The sequence below is a fragment of the Cricetulus griseus genome (assembly GCF_003668045.3).
Source record: "Cricetulus griseus strain 17A/GY chromosome 1 unlocalized genomic scaffold, alternate assembly CriGri-PICRH-1.0 chr1_1, whole genome shotgun sequence".
NCBI classification, from domain to species: domain Eukaryota; kingdom Metazoa; phylum Chordata; class Mammalia; order Rodentia; family Cricetidae; genus Cricetulus; species Cricetulus griseus.
In genome coordinates, this window is record NW_023276807.1 from 8337474 (window position 1) to 8356953 (window position 19480).

A 19480-nucleotide genomic window follows, 5' to 3' on the forward strand; every position below is an offset into this window, starting at 1 on the left:
TCCTGGTGGCTGCTGGCAGTCTTCCCTTTCCTTGGCTCACAACTGACTCCTCTGTCTGTCCTTGCTATCAGATGGCATCCTTCCTGTGAAGGTCTTCACACTGAGTCATCCTTTGAGGACACCAGGCATACTGGGTTAAGGGCCCACCCTGCTACTCTGGTGTGACCCTATCTTAACTAATGTAATTACAAGTACCCTGTTTTCATGGAGAGTCACATTCTGAGATACTGGGGTTAGAACTCTGGTGAAATGTGAAATGTCCCCCAAAGGGAGTGGCACTATTAGGAGGTGTGGTTTTGTTGGAGTAGGTGTGACCTTGCTGGATGAAGTGTGTCACTGGGGGGTGGGCTCTGAGTACTCCCAGTGTCATAGTCAACTTCCTGTTGCCTTCTAATCAAGATGTAGCCAGCACCAATTCTGCCTGCCTGCCGCCATGCTCCCCACCATGATGATAATGGACTGAACCTCTGAAACTGTAAGCGAGCCACCCCAATTAAATGTTTTCCCTGTAAGACTTGCAGTGGTCATGGTGTCTCTTCACAGCAATAGAAACTCTTAACTAAGACAGCCTTCCATATGTCTTTTTGGAGGCAGTAGAAAAGACGCTATTCATCTCGTGAGAGTAATTTACCATTTTGATGTTTCTTTCAATAGTTACACGTCTTCTTTCCTTCCTTTCTCTCTCTCTCTTTCTTCCTTTCTTTCTTCACTTATTTATTTATTATAACCTGGTTTGGCTTGGAACAATCTGTGCGGACCAGATTTGCCTTAAATTCAAAGCTACCCATTATTCTTTCTTATTGGAATGTGGTGGTTTCCATGCTTTAGCCACACGGGTGATAGTTTAGGTACATTTTCCCCATGATTCACCTAATTTTCTCCCTTGCATCTTCCTCACTATCTATTCTAGCATGTATTTGTAATTAGTCACGTGTTGTGTTAATCTAACAAAAATTTTAGTTTATGTGTGTGGGTGGTTTGCCTTGATGTATCTCTGTGAATCATATGTGCTTGCATTGGCTAAAAGAGACATCAAATTCCCTGGAAGTACAGTGACAGACGATTTTGAGCACCACATGGGTGCTGGGAATTGAACCTGGGTCCTTTGCAAGAGCAGCCGGTGCTCTTCACCACTGAACCATCTCTCCAGTCCAATCTATCAAAATCTAAAACTCTACCCAGAAGCTGTGAGTTTCTCATTTACACTGTGATTTTCAAATACAGTCACTTTTTAAAACAAATACGTACAATTTGCAAGTCACTACAAAGAATATCCTTAGAATAGCATTATATATAAATAAAAAAAAATCAGGCCATCTGACAAACATACGAGGTGAGAGAGAAGAGACTATTAAGGAAAAAGAAGAAAGCCCACTAAGGTTAAAATAGCTCTAAATAGAAATTGAATTAGCCAAAATGGATATTGTTTCACATTGAGTAATCTCTTGTTCTGCTGGGATATTTGCAAACTAGCTAATGTTTCAAGATAATGTCTTCCTGGCTTTGAACTATTTATTTTGTGATTTTTTTCTGATAGCAGAGTTAGAAATTTCTGCAAGCTTAATACTGAGACAAAGGTATTTATTTAATATTTGGGGAGAATGATGTCTTTTGTCAAATTTGAAAGAATTACTTGACAGAATTATAAATAAGGAGTTATAGTGTGGCATGGACAAAGCAAGCATAGCTTTCTTTATACACCCTGATATGACTATATTGATGCTGCATGCCTTTGCAAGCAAAAATATTTATTTGTCTTGTAGCATGCACACATTTATTTTAATGAGGATGTCAATGACGTCATCAGATTGGAGTGTGTATTACATTGTGCGTTTATTCTTTTTTATTTTTCATGTTCTTACTGAGAGTGCTTTGTTTATGTCAAAAGGCCTAAGGAAATTAAATTCAAAGCTAAGCTGGTACCACAAAACTTGACTGTGTGAAGTCAGGAAATTAGAAAGTGACACTCGACTACTCTGAATATCATGTGTCAGAAGATTTGAAGTGGGTCCAGTTTTCCCCCCACAGAAATGTTGTTGAGACACAAAAGTACCTCTTCTCTCCTCTTCAATACACAATGGTGGTGCTGACCCCCAGCTCTGGGTTTCCTGGGTGATTCACCACCTCTCCCCTTATCAATTCTTCATGTCTCTCCTACAAGAATGCCTGAAATTAGTCAGTCAGTTATGTGAGTGGACTCGACCAACTGCAGTTGGATAATATTTGAAAAGGCCCAATAATATGAGCATGTATAGACTCCATCACCATTCCCTAAACAAGATAACATACCACCCATTTCCAAATTGTTGACATCATGTTGGGTACTTGAAGTAATCTAGAGATCATTTAAAGAAAGTTGTGTATAGGTTCTATACAGAGTCTGAAGTTGTTATCTAGGGGACTCAAGCCTGCATGGATCTGGGTTGGTGGTGGGTGGAAGTGCTGGGGGATGAGTAATCCCTAGTAGATACCAAGAATCACTGTAAATTAAGGAACCACCTGTGCTGACATAACAGAGGTAGTCAGCAGCAGAGCATGGTAGCTGTGCCTATTTAGCACGTGTTTACCATCTGTTGGGCACTGCCCCCTGAACTTCACTTGCACTGCTTTACCAAATCCTTACATGCTGTGTAATAAACACTTCTGTCATAACTATTTAATGGTGAAGGAAACGTAGAGACATTAAGTCACATGGCTTTGATTGCGCCTTCAGAAGGTAGCAGTTGCGGGACTGGAGACCAGATCCATCTGGCAGCCTATGCCTTTATTTTTAATCAATTTTGCATTAGAAGACAACTTTCAGGAGTTGGTTCTCTCCTTCCACCTGTAGGTTCCTGAGATTGAATTTAGGTCATCAGGTCTTGTGGCATGTGCCATCATCTACTGAATCCTCACACTGACCCCAAACCCATGCTCTAGATTATAGCATTTTAGGTGACTTATGAATTTTAACCTAACCTTGATAAAAGATCTAATTTATTAACATGAAAAAAGACTTTTTAAAAATTACTTTGAAAAAATAAAAATTACTTTGATTATATAGTAATATATTTGTTTAATAAAGTATAGAAAGTATTTAAAAATTAAAAAGTATTTACAATAATCTTTATCAATAATCAGTAACACTATATTGACTTCTCTACTTCCCCCAAGTATGCTGGTTTACTTATTTATCTACTTATATGTAAATGTGTTCAAAATTGTACTATTTGTTGGTATGCTTCTTTTCACTTCATTTATTTTTAACATTCTCAACACTGAATATTTTTACAAGCTAATTTTTAATAGATTGTTTGACTTATAATGTAATTTATTTTCCCCATCCTATTTTGTTAGTTTATTTCAAATCCCTTAGGATCTGAGTACCATACACACTAACATGGATGTCCTCCCTTATCCTTTATTTCTCTTTCTATGGTGACAGTTACTCAGAGTCAGCCACGGTCCAAAAATATTCAATGGAAAATTCCATTGAGCAATTGGCAAATTTGATGCTGTGAAGTGACAAAAATCTTGTAATGGCTTATTTTGTTCCACTTGGGGCATGAAGGAATTGTCTCTATTCATGCTCCATACATTTAGATCACACACACACACACACACACACACACACACACACACACACACACACTCATTCAGTTAAGCATTTAGTGTAGGAAAAAAGTACAGTATGCATATAGTTCATCTCTGGTACGCACTGTGAGTCTTGGGATGTGTTCCTTGCATATATAGAGAGGGCTACTCAATTTCGTAAGAGAAATTCTTGAAATAGAATTGCAAATCAAAGTTTATGAACACGTACATGATTCTTGGTATATCTTGTCAAACTCCATCCAAAAATGTTAGGGTGAAACTGAACGGTGAGGCATGTACACTCTGCTGCAAGCTCTGGAGAGAGATAGGGGCATGGAGAGCACTCATCAGATTTCTCACTTCTTTCTAGCATCTGATGTCTACCTGTGGGTGCAGGGGGAGGCGATTGTCATAATATCACTTTCCCCTGTGCAAAGGAGCTGGCATCAGTCATGTGCCACTGTCTTTGTTTTACTTTTTGTTCTTATTTATTTGTTTATTTGTTTTGTTTTGTCTGGTGTGTGTGTGTGTGTGTGTGTGTGTGTGTGTGTGTGTGTGTTTTGAGACAGACTCTTACTCTGTAGCCCTGGATGGCCCTGAACTCACTCTGAAGACCAGGCTGGGTTTGGACTTTGCTACAGTCCTCTGGCTTTGCCTCCAAAGTGTTAGGATTTCAAGAGAGTTACTGTCTGTGCTCTGTGTCCCACTATCTAAGAGTCTCTCCCTCAGAGGCGCTCCCACTCTTCCACAGGTGGAACTACCCACCGTCATAACACAGACCCCCTCAAACCTGCTGAACAAGTTGTCATTAGTTTTCCACATTTGCTGAATTCCAGCCACATAATAGATACTGTCTTACACACAGCTGGTCCCGAGCCTCTGGCTTTGCAGTCTTGAGAAGCAGGCAAGCCAGGCAGAAGTGAGAATGAGGGGAATGTACTCCGCTGAAACCGGGGCTGGAAAGGGGCACTTGTGGTAATTGCCATGTCTGGTTACACATTCTCGACAACTATTTAGAGCCCTGAATGACTGTGCAAAGACAATGCCTGGTTTGTTGGCCTGAACAAAGGCAAACAAAGCTCACCCTCTGGCATGATTCTGTGCGCCATTTTGTGGTGTTGAAATAAGAAAGGAAGGGAGCGTGGCATGTGGCCCGCACTTCTTTCACTGAATGAAGGTGGAGAGAAATGACATCGAGGGCGTTCCCAGGCTTGCCTGTGCATTTCAGGTGGTTCAATACCCTACAGACTTACATTTTACCAAATTCCTACTTTTCTTTCACAATACCAGAGTAGGGCAGAAGTAAGAAACTGAGACAGTTTGTAAAAGTGTTTTGTAGCTGTAGTCTCTGAGGATGACTTGGCTGCTATTGGGGTTGTGACATTTTATTCATCGGAAGTGACCAGGGTCATCATCCCTGCCCTGGAGAGGACAGCATATGAATCTCCAAAACTGACTCAGACTGGAAGTGATTAAATGGTGGTAAACAGGGTGCAGTGGTTTGAATAAGAATGGCCCATGGACTCATATATTTAAATATTTGCTTCCCAGTTGGTGAACTGTTTAGGAAGGATTGGAGTTATGGCCTTGTTGGAGGACATATAGCCTTGGAAGTGGTATGTCACTCGGGTGGGATTTTGAGACTTTAAAAGCCCACATAGGCCCAGTCATTCTCGTTCTCTCCTCTCTCTCTCTCTCTCTCTCTCTCTCTCTCTCTCTCTCTCTGTGTGTGTGTGTGTGTGTGTGTGTGTATGTGTGTGTGTGTGTGTGTCTGTGTGTGTGACTTGCAGATCATATGTGAACTCTCAGCTACTGCTGCAGCACCATGAAGTCTGCCTGCTCCATTCTCCCCACCATAATGGTCATGAATTAACCTTCTGAAACTGTAATCGAGCCCCCAATTAAAGACCTTCTGTTGTTACTTGGTCATAGTGTCTCACCATAGCAATAAAACCATAACTAAGACACAGGGGTTTTCACGTTTTTTTTTTTAGTTTCTGTGTTACAAGACATTTAATTAACATTAAAATACATTTTGTTGTACATAGAAGATTTTCAAAAGAGGATTTCAATATTATAATTAATTTTTAGCAAGACTAACTTTGCTATATATGAGCTAGTTTGTTGGCCTGAAGCTTTCATTCATTGTTCACACTCATTGATGGCACTATGGTGTTCTAGTTTGCTTTCTGTTGCTATGATAATCACCATGACCAAAACACAGCTTGAGGAGGAAAGGTTTTATTTCACCTTACAGCTTACAGTCCATTGTCAAGGGAAATCAGGGTAGAAACTAAAGGCAGGAACCTGGAACTGAAACCATGGAGGAACTCTTACTACACGCTACCTTGAAGGCTCACGTTCAGTGACTTTCCTTTTTTGTTTGTTTGGTTTTGTTTTTCCAGGCAGGTGTGTGTGTGTGTGTGTGTGTGTGTGTGTGTGTGTGTGTGTGTGTGTGTAGCCCTGACTGTTCCAGAACTAGCTCTATAGACCAGGCTAGCCTCAAACTCATAAAGATCTGCCTGCCTTTGCTGCCTGAGTGCTGAGATTAAAGGTGTATACCACCATTGTCTGGCTCAGCAACCTTTTTTAAATAGCCTGGGGCCCACCTGCCTAGGGATGGCACCACCCACAGTGGGCTAAAACCTCCTACATCAATTAGCAGATAAGAAAATGCCCCATAGACATGCTTAATAGAGGCATTTCCTTAATTGAAGTTCCCATTTCCCAGATGTATCATGTTGACAACTGAAGCTAACTGTGACGTATGTTATGATTCCTCATTCCAGATTTAGCAATACTAAAGCCATTACATCATCTCACCCCACTAACAACTCAGTTTGATGTATAACACAGTGGTTTGCAGAGGAAAATAAGCATCAGTGTGATAAAGCCAGTTGTTCCAAGGTTCTACTGGGGCATGTTTTCACTTCACACTTCACACACAAAACTAAACATGGGAGTATGCAAGCCTGCTTCCAACTACAGGGCAATATCAGTATGACTACCAGCTAAGTAAAGATGTTCAATAAGCTGGGTATAGGGGTGTATGCCTTTAATCCTAGCACTTGGGAGGCAGAGGCAGTCAGATTTCTGTGAGTTCAAGGTCAGTCCACTCTATGTGGTGAGTTTCAGGACCACCAAAACTACCATGTCAAAAAGCATTCAGGATGAGTTTTTCCAGCTCCATCTATTTACCTATAAATTCCATTTTTAACACCTGGATAATATTCCATTATGTAAATGTACCACAATTTCATTATCTCTTCATGAGTTGATGATATCTAGGCTGTTTCCAATTTCTGGGTATCATGAATAGAGCAGCAATGAACACGAGTGAGCAAGTGTCTCTGTGGTAGGATGCAGAGTTCTTTGGGTATATGCCCAAAAAGCTGGGTCTTGAGGTAGATCTATTCCCTGATTTCTGAGGAATCACCACACTGATTTCCATAGTGGTTGTACAACTTTGCACTCCCATGGCAATGGATGAGTGTTCCTCTTATCCACATCCTTGCCAGCCTGAGCTGTCATCTGTTTTATTGATTTTGGCATTCTTACTGGTATAAGATGGAATCTCAAAGTGGTTTTAATTTGTATTTCCCTGATGACTGAGGACATTCAACAATTTTTTAAAGTGCTTCTCCGCCATTTATATTGCATCATTTGAGAGCCCTCTGTTTAATTCTAGACCACATTTTTTAACTGGATTAGCTACTTTCTCGACGTCCAGTTTTTGTTTGTTTTTTAGTTCTTGATATTCTTTGGAGACTAACACTATCAAACGTGTAACTGGTAAAAATCTTTTCCCACTTGGTAGGTTGCCACTGTGTCCAAATGATGGTGGTGTTTGCCACACAGAAGCTTTTCCGTTTCATGGGGTCCCATTTATGAATTACTGGTCTTAGTGCTTATGCTACCAGGGTCTTTTTGAGAAAGTCCTTCCTGTGCCAATGGATTCAAGACCATTTCCACTTCCAGTCTATTAGGATTCAGTGTATCTGTTTTCATGTGGAGGTCCTTGATTCACTTGGAGTTGAGTTTTATGCAGAGTGATAAAAATGGATCCTTTACATGCAGTCATCCAGTTTGACCAGGCATATTTGATGAAGATGCTGTTTTCTTTCAAGTGTGTATGTTTGACTTTTTTGTAAAAAAAAAAAAAAAAAAATTGATTCTCCATAGGTGTGTGGACTTACATTTGAGTCTTTAGTTAAATTCTATTGATCAATGTATCTATTTTTTTTTTTTTTTGAGACAGGGTTTCTCTGTGTAACAGCTCTGTCTGTCCTGGAACTTACTCTGTAGACCAGGCTGACCTCAGACTCACAGAGATCCTCTTGTTTCTGTCTCCCGAGTGCTAAGATTAAAGGCTTGATCCTCCACCGCCTGGCTGCTATCCTGGATTTTTGTGTTTGCACATGACAGCTCTGCCACTGCTATAAACAAATATCAAGAGTAACTCATCGTAGTGAAGACGCATGATCATTCGGAGATGAGGAAGAGATGGACTGTCTGGGGCAGTGGTGAGACTTGCCCAAACAGATGCTCCATCCTCGTGCTGTCTTCTGTCTTGTGTTACCTTCAAGATGCACAGGTTAATGTCTTTCTCTCTTTCCCCAGTGCTTAGGATATTGCAAGCACAATCATGGGACCTGAGCACTTTTACCTTAAAAACTCAAAACACAACAGCAAACATCAAAACTACCAAGTCTGACTTGGAGCAATGTGCTTACGAAAAGAAAATGTCTAGCTTGCTCTCAGCCCCATACTCCATTTTATCCCCATCTCCAATACAGCCTCTGGTACAAGATGTTCGGCTAAGCATTTAGTTTGAAAGACTCTTAATTATCAACTATCCTTTCAGGTGAGACCATTGTAATGCTCCATTTATAGATGGGGAGACAAGCTGAAAATATTTCTGTAGCTGGTCCAAATATCAAAAGTGTGGCAAGGCAGAACAAAGACATAGCTGATGTGATTGGAAATTCAGAGCCACATCATGAATAGGACTAACAGGAAATGATGGATTGTCTTACTTAGAATAGATGCAGAGGGTTGGCAAGCAAGAGAAGGAATCAGACAAATGCAGCAAACCAAGGACAAAGTGGCTTATTTGCAGGAAAAGCATCACATGGGGAAAGAGGCAGGGACATAATGGGATTTTCTTTCCCTTTTCTATTAATTTTTTCCACTTATTTTATATACCAACCACAGTTTCCCTTCCTTCTTCTCCTCCCATTCTCTCCCCGACCTTCCTTCTATCCCCCCCACTCCCACCCACTCCTTCTCTGTCTCCATTCAGAAAGGGGAGGGCTTCCCATGGGAGCCAACAAAGCATGGCACATCAAAGTGAGGCAGGACCAAGCTCTTCCTCCTACATCAAGCTTGGGGGTGGGGGCAGCCCAGCATGGGGAATGGGTTCCCAAAACCAGCTCAAGTGCCAGAGAAACATCCTGATCCTGCTGTTAGGAGCCCCACAAACAGACCAAACTACACAACTGTCACACACATGCAGAGGGCCTAAGATAGTCCCATGAAGGCTCCCTAGCTGTCAGTCCAGAGTCCAGATCATGATCTCCCACTAGTTCAGCTGTCTCTGTGGGTTTTTCTGTCATGACCAAGACCCACCCCAGGCTAGTAAAATCCCATCCTCCCTTTCTTCAGGAGGACCCCCAGAGCTCAGCCCAGTGCTTGGCTGTGGATCTGTGTATCTGCTTCCATCATTTACTGGATGAATGCTCTCTGGATGAATGACAATTGGGATAGACACCAATCTGATTACAGAAGGCCATCTATCAGAGGCCATAGACTCTCCTCTATCATTAGGAGTCTTAGCTGGGGTCATCCTTGTGGATTCCTGGGAGTTTCCCTGGCACCAGGTTTCTCCCTAATCCTCAAATGGTCCCACTTTGAGATATCTCTTTTATTATTCTCCTTGTCTGTCCCACCCCCAACCACCCAATCTGATCCCTCACGTACTCATACATCTACCTCCCAACCCCCAACTCCCAACCACACCCTCAGATTATCTAGGTGATCTCTTCTATTTCCCCTTTCCAGGGAAATCCATGTGTCTCCCATTGGGCCCTCCTCGTTACTTAGCTTCTCTGCAGCTGAGGACTGTAGCCTGGTTATCCTTTACTTTACAGCTAATATCCATTTCTGAGTGAGTACATACCATGTTTATCTTTCTGGGTCTGGGTTACCTCAGTCAGGATGATTTTTTCTAGTTCCATCCATTTGCCTACTACATACAGCCATAGAGGCCAGGCAGTGGTGGTACACACCTTTAATCCCAGCAGCCACACTGGTTAGCCAGTGCTAGAGAGGTATATAAGATAGGAGCTCAGGGTTTCATTGAGGATTCAGTATTCAGTCTTCGGCATTCAGTCTCAGTGAGTCTGAGGAACAGCTCAGTGGAGGTTCAATCTGAGGATTCGTGCTCACAGGATTTCCCATTTTTGTCTGAGGTAGAGGTTAGAGCTAGTGGCTGGCTGCTTTGCTTCTCTGATCTTCAGCTTTAACCCCATATCTGTCTCTGGGTTTTTATTATTCATGCCACAAGAGGGTTACTACAATTTTTTTTTGCTATCTATTGAGAGTTTCTTTGTGACCAAGTATGTGGTCAGTTTTAGAAGGTTCCAATGAGGTGCTGAGAAGAAGATAATGGCTGTCTTGAAGTTGAGATGTGTTTCTTTATCTTTTTTGATTTTTTTCAAGACACAGTTTCTTTGTAGACCAGGCTGGCCTTGAACTTAGAGAGATCTACCTGCCTCTGCCTCCTGAGTGCTGGGAGTAAAGGCATGCACCACCACTGATGGGCTAGAGCTGTATGCAGCAGAAGGATGGACCCTGTATTTTTTTATCCAATCTGTTAGTCTGTGTCCATTGATATTAAGAGATATTAATGACAAGTTATTGTTGATTTCTATTATTTTTTGTTTTTGGTAGTGGTGATGGTAGTGTGTGTCTATTTTCTTTTCTTTGGAATTTGCTGGTGTGTAATTATCTATTGCCTGCATTTTTGTGGGTGCAGCTATTTTCCTTGATTGGAGTATCTCTTCTAGTATTTTCTGTAGGGCTGGATTTGTGGATAGGTATTGTTTACATTTGGTTTGGTCATGAAATATCCTGTTTTCTCCATCTATGATGATTGAAAGTTTTGCTGGGTACAATAGTCTGGACTGACATCCATGGTTTCTCAGTGTCTGCAAAACATCTGTCCAGGATGTTCTGACTTTTAGAGTCTTCATTGAGAATTTAGGTGTAATTCTGATTGGTCTGCCTTTATATGCTACTTGGTCTTTTTTTTGCAGTTTTTAATATTCCTTCTTTATTCTGTATGTTTAGTGTTTTGATTATTATGTGGCAAGAGGACTTTATTTTTTTGATCAAGCTTGCTTGGTGTTCTGTATGCTTCTTGTACCTTTATAGGCATGTCCCTCTTTAGGTTGGAAATGTTTTCTTCTAAGATTTTGTTGAATATGTTTTCTGTGCCTTTGAGCTGGGATTCTTCTTCCTCTATCCCCATTATTCTTAGGTTTAGTCTTTTCATGGTGTCCCATATAACCTAGATGTTTTTTGTTAGGAAATTTTAACATTTTCTTTGACTAATAAATCTACTTCCTTTACTGTATCTTCAATGCCTGAGATTGTCTCTCTTTCATCTCTTGTATTCTGTCAGAGATACTTCCTGTTTGCTTACCTAGATTTTCCAGATTTCCCTCTGTTTGTATTTTCTGTATTGCTTCAATTTCAATTTTCAAGTCTTGAACCATTTTCTTCACCTGTTTGTTTTTTCTTGATTTAAGTGATTTATTGATTTCTTCCAACTTTTTGTTTGTTCTTTCCCCAATTTCATTTCCTCTTTAAGGGCCTCTATCATCTCCATAAAGTCATTTTTAAGATCATTTACTTGTCCCTCCACTGTGTTAGAATGTTTAGGTCTTGCTGCTGTAGGCTCGCTGGGTTCTGGTGGTACCATATTGTTCTTTCTGTTGTTGAATGCATTTTTGCACTGTTGTCTACTCATCTGTTCTTCCAACTGGTGTGGGTTGTTCCAACCTTTGCCTATGGAGTTTCTGAGGTTGTGGAGGAGGGCTGGCCATGGGGAGGATGACCAGGTGTGTGGGTTTGGGCAGTGGTGGTGCAGCCTGGGGGACTTTCTCGAGAGGTTCCTTTTGTCTAGAATCCTAGCTGAGAGCCTAAATCTGAGGACCAAGGGAAGTTCTGAATTTAGGATGCCTCTGGCAAACTCCATCTCCTAGTAAGGCCGACTTACTCCCTTCCCTCTACCCTTCAGCAAGGACACTAGAGTAGTAATTACAGGTTCTTCCCCCTTCCCCTTTCTGCAGTGTGTCTGTACACATGTGGAGGAAAAGAGGCCTCCTTCTCAAAGCTAAAGTGGAGGAGAACTCCAGGAAACCTACTCACAATGTTTGAAGGGCACACAAAGAAACAGAGACAGTTTGTTTCTTCACTGCGTGTCTTTTTTTTTTTTTTTTTAAATGTGGATGGGTGTTTTCCAGCATATGTGTGCACCATGTGTGTGCAGTGCCCAAGGAGACCATAAGAGGACGTTATATCCCATGGAAAAGGAGGTACAAAGCATTGTGAGCTGCCACGTGGGTGGGAATTGAACCAACATCTTCTGCAAGAATAATGAGTGTTCTTAACTACCAAGACTTCTCTCCAGTCCCATTCACTGAATATCTGTTTTGTTTTGTTTTGTTTTGTTTTGTTTTTTGAGACAGGGTCTCACTACATAGTTCTAGCTGTCTTGGAACTGACCATGTAGCCCAGGCTGGTGTCAAACTGAGAGAGATCCAACTGTCTTTGCCTTTTGAATGCTGGGATTAAGTGCACGTTCTACCATGCCTGACTCACTGGACATCTTTATTTAGCTGTTAGCCACACTAATATGACTCTGTGTCCTGAGTAGGGAAAGCTACATGTCCAACAGAGCAGCTACCCTAAATATCATATGGTAGGAATGTAACCACACATTATATATTGGTTGTGACAAGTAGGGTTTTAAAAAACCATCACTGAAGGCCAGGTGGTGGTGGCACATGACTTTAATCCCAGCACTCAGGAGACAGAGGCAGGCTGATCTCTATGAGGCCAGCCTAGCCTACAAAGTTATTTCCAGGATAGCCAGAGCTGTTACACAGAGAAGCCCTGTCTCAAAACAAACAAACAAACAAACAAAATCACTGTGTTTTTTTTTTTTAAGGTTAGTATACAAAAGAGTATGTTTCACTATGGTATCTTCATACCTGTGTGTCATTAAGCTTTGCTCCTCCTCTCCCTTTTTCGCATGTTCCTTGCCCACTCTGGTTTCCACCTTGCTCCCAGTAAGTCCTCACTTCTCATTTCATGCCATATTTACTCCATTGCCCTCTCTTAAAGTCGTCACACACACACACACACACACACACACACACACACACACACACAAACACACACACACACACCATTTTAAATGTAGGTTCCATATATGTTAGATTTTTGCTTAAATTAGAAATAAAGAAGAGGCACAAGATGAGACATGAGACTATTAGACATATTAACCAGTTTATTATAGGCCCAGCAGAGTAGAGAGACTAAGAGAGAAGAAGAAAAGGGTTAATGGCTGACCGCCATGGCCAGTCGCCATAGAGAGAGAGGCAGAGAGAAGAGACAGAGGGGCAGCGAGGGCGTAGGTGGGAGAAGAGAAGAGAGAAGAGAAGAGAGACGTAAGTGGGCAGGGATGTTTCTTTTAAAGGGGTCCTTTGCACCTGCATGCAGACTTAGTTCCAATGGAACCCTGGGCTGACCAGGGTACTGCCTGAGTGGATTCTACCAGGTAATAGAGGCAGGCCAGCATAATGCCTGAACATTTCAACATATACATGGAGTATTCATCTTTCTAAGTCTTGCTTATTTTGCTTAACATAGTGATTTCCAGTTACATTCATCTTCTTGCAAAGTCGAGATTTAATTTTTCTGTATGGCTGCACAAAATTCCATTGTATATATGTATTTTCTTTATCTGGTGATGGGCATCTAGACTGTCTCCATTTCCCAGCTATTATGCTCTGTGGTATGTTGACTTAGAGTCCTTTGGGTATTTGACCCAAAAGTAGGTCAGGGAGTAGTTTTATTTTTAGGTTTTTGAGAAACTTTCATACTGATTTCCATAGTGGCTTTACAAATTTACATTCCCACCAACAGTGAAAAAGGATTCCTCTTTTTCCACATCCTGGCCAGCATTTGTTCTCTTGATTATAGCCATTCTGTCCAGGGTGAGATTAAAGTCCCAAAACAGTTTCAATTTGCATTTCCCTGAAGACTAAGGATGTTGAACACTTTCTCAAGTATTTATTGACTGTATTTCTAATGAACTACTTAGTTCATTAGTCCATTTACAGATTGGATGAATTGGATTTTGGTGGTTAATTTTTGCAGTTTGTTGTGATAGATTATAAATCCCCTTTCTGATGTGTAGCTGGCAGAGATCTTTTCCTACACAATCGGAAGGTTGGAAGGGGACTGGGTTGTGAATTCTCAGGTCCCAGGAATGAGTTAAGCTATCCATTGGAGCAGCTTTGTTTTGCAGGTGAGCTCTGGTGGGCACACTTGTTCTGTCTTGCCACTTGATGCCTTCTGCATGCTATATTTCATCATCAGGAAGAGGTCAAGCTGATGTTGGTGCCATGCTCTTAGTCTCCCTGGCCTCCAGAGCCCTGAGCTATGCAAACCTCTGCTCAAGAATTAACAAGCTGAGGCTGCCAGTGCCACCGGGACAAATGAAGAGGTGTTGGAGAGATGGGAAAGATGGAGGAGTCAAGGGGGTTTTTTGCTTGTTTGTTTTTTGTTGTTGCTGTTGCTTTGTTTTTTATTATTTTTCTTTTTGTTTGATTGTTTTGGTTTGGTTTGATTTTTTAAATTTACATTTGGGGGCCAATTCAGGGGGAGGGTAGGATATGGAGGGACTCGCAGGTGAGTAGAATTGGGGTGCACGATGTGAAATTACCAAAATTGCAAAATTTGCAAAAATGCAAAAGACTAAGGAAGAGGAAGTAACTGTCACCAGTTCACACTGCTGACTTGATGGAGCTGCTGAGGGATCGCTATGGCAGCACCTCCTGTATGAATGACAAGCGGATGGGTCCACAGCTACATCTGGAAGATCTCTCCCTCTGAAATATCTGAATCCCCACTATCACTGTGACCTCTCAAGGTCGGCACTGTTTTCCCTCATCCATCATCTTCCAGAATATTTACCCTCTTACTCAATTTTTACTTTTCATGGTGTTGGTAACCCATGTTGGAAATATTAATAACCTTCTTGACTCTTTTAAGAGAGAGAGGGAGTGAGAGTGCACATCAGTCACATGACCTTTATTAACAGTCTGTTGTTAGAATATACACACTAGCGAGGTAACCCGGTCACAAAAAGACAAACATGGTGTGTACTCACTCATATGTGGATTTTAGACTAGAGTAAAGGATTACCAGCCTACAATCCACACTGCCAGAGAAGCTAATAAACAAGGAGGACCCTAAGAGAGACATACATGGTCCCCTGGAGCAGGGGAAAGGGACAAGATCTCCTGAGAAAATTGGGAGCATGGGAGGAGGGAGCTAGGAGAATGAGAAGGGGAGAAGAGGAGGGGTGAGGAGGACATGAGGGAGCAGAAAGGTTGAGTTGGGGGAAGAATAGAAGAAAACAGGAAAGGAGATACCATAATAGAGGGAGACATTTTAGGTTTAAAGAGAAATCAGGCACTAGGGAAATGTCTGGAGACCTACAATGATGACACCAACTAACAATCTAAGCAACAGAGGAGAGGCTCTCTTAAATGCCCTCCCCTGATAATGCAATTGATGACTGACTTATATGCCATCCGATAGCCCTCATCCAACAGCTGGTGGAAGTAGAAGCAGATACCCACAACTAATCACTGAACTGAACTGGAATCAAACTACAGAGAAGAATGAGTGACGAGAAAAGGGGTCCAGACCAGGCTGGTGAAACCCACAGAAATAGCTGACCTGAACATCAGGGAACTCTTGCTCCCCTGACTGATAGCTGGTATACCAGCATGGGACTGATCCAGACCCCAGGAACATGGGTGTCAGTGAGGAGACCTCGGAAATCTATGGGGCCTCCTGTAGTAGATCGGTACTGATCCCTCGTATAGGTGTGGACTTTGGGAGCCCAATCCACATAGAGGAATACTCCCTGAGCCAAGACACACTGGAGTGGGCCTAGGCCCTGTCCCAAAGGATATGATAGACTCTTATGACCCCCTATGGAAGGCCTCAACCTCCTTGGGCAGCAGAGAGGATATGTGATAGGTAGGGTTTTAGTTGGGGGGTGGGTAGGGGAAGTGGGGAGGGGAGGGAACTTGGATTGACATGTAAAACAATCTTGTTTCTAGTTCAAATAAAAAAAGAATATGCACACTATACTTTATCAAAAGTGTGTATGTATAGGATAAAAACAGGATATATATAGTTTGGAGCCATGAGATGTTTCAGACATCCATTGAAGTCTTGGATTGTATCCACTAATGAGGAAAATGACAGACTACTGTACACATACTATAGCGGTAGGGAAATGAGTTAAATTCCCAACATTCTGATGCAAATTATTTTCTTAGACTACATTTTATTTAGGAGACAGTAGATACATTGACAACTCTGCACCTTTGACTGAAGAAAAAGGTGCATTATCAGAAGAGGTTGGGCAAAGAGCAAGACTAAAAAGAAGAGTGTACCAAGATGTCAGAAAAGGGATTTAGCTGATCTGGTCAAATAGCGTTGTCCCCAGTGAGAGCAGATTCAAGGCTGATGATGAGGCACCCTTTGTGAAGCCTGTTCGAAGTGCCTCTGGAGTGCTGGTATTAAAGGCAAACACCACCATTGCTTGGCTCAGGCCTGGGTTTTTAAGCAGCTGTCATGGAAGTGAGCTCCACAGCTATAACTGGAGGGAAGCCCTTCTCTTACAGAGATGTCCAGTGGGGAAAACAATGTGAGCCTCCAGATTGAAAACCTTGGCGTTGCTATCCAGAGGGGAACATTTACTGTTGGAGATTAAGAAAGTTACAGAAGGACTGCCTGAAGATCCTCCTGACATTCACAGGTCTGTTGGAGGAGAGGAGACAGGGGTGGAAGGAGAGGACTCAATATTCTCTTTTGGAGAACAAGAAAGAGTGTTCCTCCTTGCAGGAGTTGTCACACAAGACCCACATAATGAGTAACGACACAAGAGCTCTGGGAGATGAACAGCCCGTGTCTTCAGGATGTTGGACTAGGAAATGGGTTTCATGGCAATGGAGAAGAAGACAGCAGAAAAAATGTCTAAGCTCAATGGCAGAGGAACGGATATATAACCTCACTGTATGTGGGAAAGAGGGGAAATATTTTGCTCATAAAATATAATTAATCACACAGTAAAAACCTCATTGTTCTCATTAATCCCAATAAGTCTAATGAGCTGAATGTCATGAGTTGAAGGACAAAGACTGGTTTAAAGAAAAAATTAGTAGTTGAGTGATTGTACAATAGCCCAGACTCTGGGTTGCCAGCCTGGGTTCACCACCTACTGGGTATATATAAAGTCAGCATATGAAAGAATCTGCTACCTAATTAATAATATTTCTGTGAGTAACAGAGCAGATGATGCATGCACAGAACTTACACTCCAAGACATAATTTAAAAACATAAAGTTATTGTTACAACAAAAGACACCTGAAACAAAAGATAGGCTTAGAGTTTGAAAATACAGAAACAAATAAAGAGGGAATAAGCAGATACTAATGAAAATAGGCAGGGAACATTGAGTTGAGCACAGTGGAGTGAAGGGCCCCTATGCTTGCCTCATCCCACTGACAGGGTGTGTGTGTATGTGTGTGTGTAAACATATGTATATATAATAACACACACATATATAATTATAAAGATAAGGAGCTACAAAAGCAACTTAGAAAAGGGAAACAGTTAGACAACTAATTGCTAAATGATTGAATATCCAGAAGAAACTAATGTGTCTTTGGTGGCATGGGAACCCAGAAGTAGGCAATCTTATGTCACAATCAGCAAAAAGCCTGAGTATCAAGAGAAGGGTTACTCTGAGGCTAACGAAGAAAAGATGATGCGAAAGTCTATGTATGGTTCAGCTGGGGCTTTAATGGTACCTCTGCAGAAGACTAGGCAGCAAATTAACTAGAGAAATGCTGGGCTCAGATGACGAGCAAAGGACAACAGAGTTAAAGCAATACTATGGGCAGAAGAGGTGAGACCTCTGTCCCCTTCCTGTGCTTGGCTCCTAGAATGCTGGTAGCTGACATGGTAAAGACAGTCTCTTTCCAGGTTGTCTGACCAGCTGAAGAGAACGTACCTTAAGATACTGATACTTGGGATTCCTGATCGCACTTTTGCAGCCACATGAGCTTGTAGTGAATTTGCAGAGGGCCAATTCACATTCCTGCCCAAAAAGGCTAGAGCTAAGGTTTTCCCCTTCAGTACTTTGGGACATTGACTTGTAATTATGAAAGGTCATCTAAGGATCAACATGAGTTCAGGAAAGCCTCCACATGAGAGCAGAAATAAAACAAAAACAGAAAACAAAAAAAAAAAAGAGAGAGAGAGAGAGAGAAAATGAAAACTGGGAGAGGCAGGAGCAATGCAGAAATACAAGAAGCAAACCAAAGAACTATTTTTAAAGAGGCAGAAAGAGATAATAAACAAAAAATGTAACAAAATCTCATCCCGGGTTTGCTATGCTTAGTTTTAGGTCAAAGTGACACAAGCTAGGGTTATCTGGGAAGAGGGAATCTCCACTGAGAAAATACCCACCCCACCCCCATCCCAGACCCCACCTGGTCAGATTGGCCTGTGGGCATGTCTGTGGGGACTTTTCCTTGGTTAATGATTGATGGGGGAGGACCCAGCCCACTGAGGGTGGCGCCATTCCTGATGGCCCAGGGTCACTCCTGGTGGCCCAGGGTTGCATAAGAAAACAGGCTGAGCAAGCCATGGAGAGAGAGTGAGCCAGCAAACAGCATGGTCTCTGCTTCAGCTCCTGCCCCCAGGTTTCTGCTCTGACTTCCCTCAGTGATGGACTGTGGTCAGGATGTGTCATCCAAATGTACCCTTTCTTTTCCAAGTTGCTTTTGGTCATGGTGTTTATCACAGCAATAGACAGCAAGTTAAAACACTTGTCACTGGGACTGGGGAGATAGCTCAGTTAGAGTGCTTGCCTAACACTCTATTTTAAAAAATGCCATAGCACATTTGAGACATTCAATCATATAAAATTGGGGGTTGGGGTGAAAATATTCAACAAGAAATTTGAGAAAATTCCCCAGGAAGTGGAATAAAGACGGTAAGAAGGAGATGAAAATAAACTTGAGATAATAGCAGAGGAACCATGTGTTGGCTTAGCAGGCTCCCCAAAATCAGGGTTTCCGAAAGAACAGAAGAAATCAAAGGAGAGGATCAAGTCGACAACTGAAGGATTTCTCAGACAGAAAAGGCCCGAGTTTCTAAATGAAAAGAGCCAACTAGCCAACTAATGCCAACTAACCAATTCATGAAAATCAACTCATACAAGACAACTCAGGGTGAAATACCAGAGCACTCCAAACCAAAGACCTGACACTTCCTGGAATGACGCTGGGGCAGAACTGATGGTCATCACGTCTCAGAGCACAAATGGACCCAGAAATGTCTTCACAATCCTGGGGGAAGATGACTTCCAACACAAAAATACACAGATCCCCCCCCCCAAAAAAAAACCCCTACTCAGATGAAGACTAGGAAAAGACACATGCAGCCAAGCCGCTCTCAAGCCTGTCCTGATGAGTCTGGAAATGTCCACCAAAACAAGGGAACAAATCAAGAGAAACAGACATG

General features: G+C 42.0%; 1 long non-coding RNA gene across 1 annotated transcript in view; it reads left to right on the forward strand.

Annotated features, from left to right (window-relative positions):
- The first annotated feature begins 237 nt into the window (after nt 1-237).
- The window catches only part of LOC103159864, a 33051-nt gene continuing 13808 nt past the window's right edge, over nt 238-19480 (forward strand). Inside the window, exon 1 of the long non-coding RNA XR_004772416.1 lies at nt 238-475. This is a non-coding gene — a long non-coding RNA (uncharacterized LOC103159864). The remainder of the gene's footprint in view (nt 476-19480) is intronic.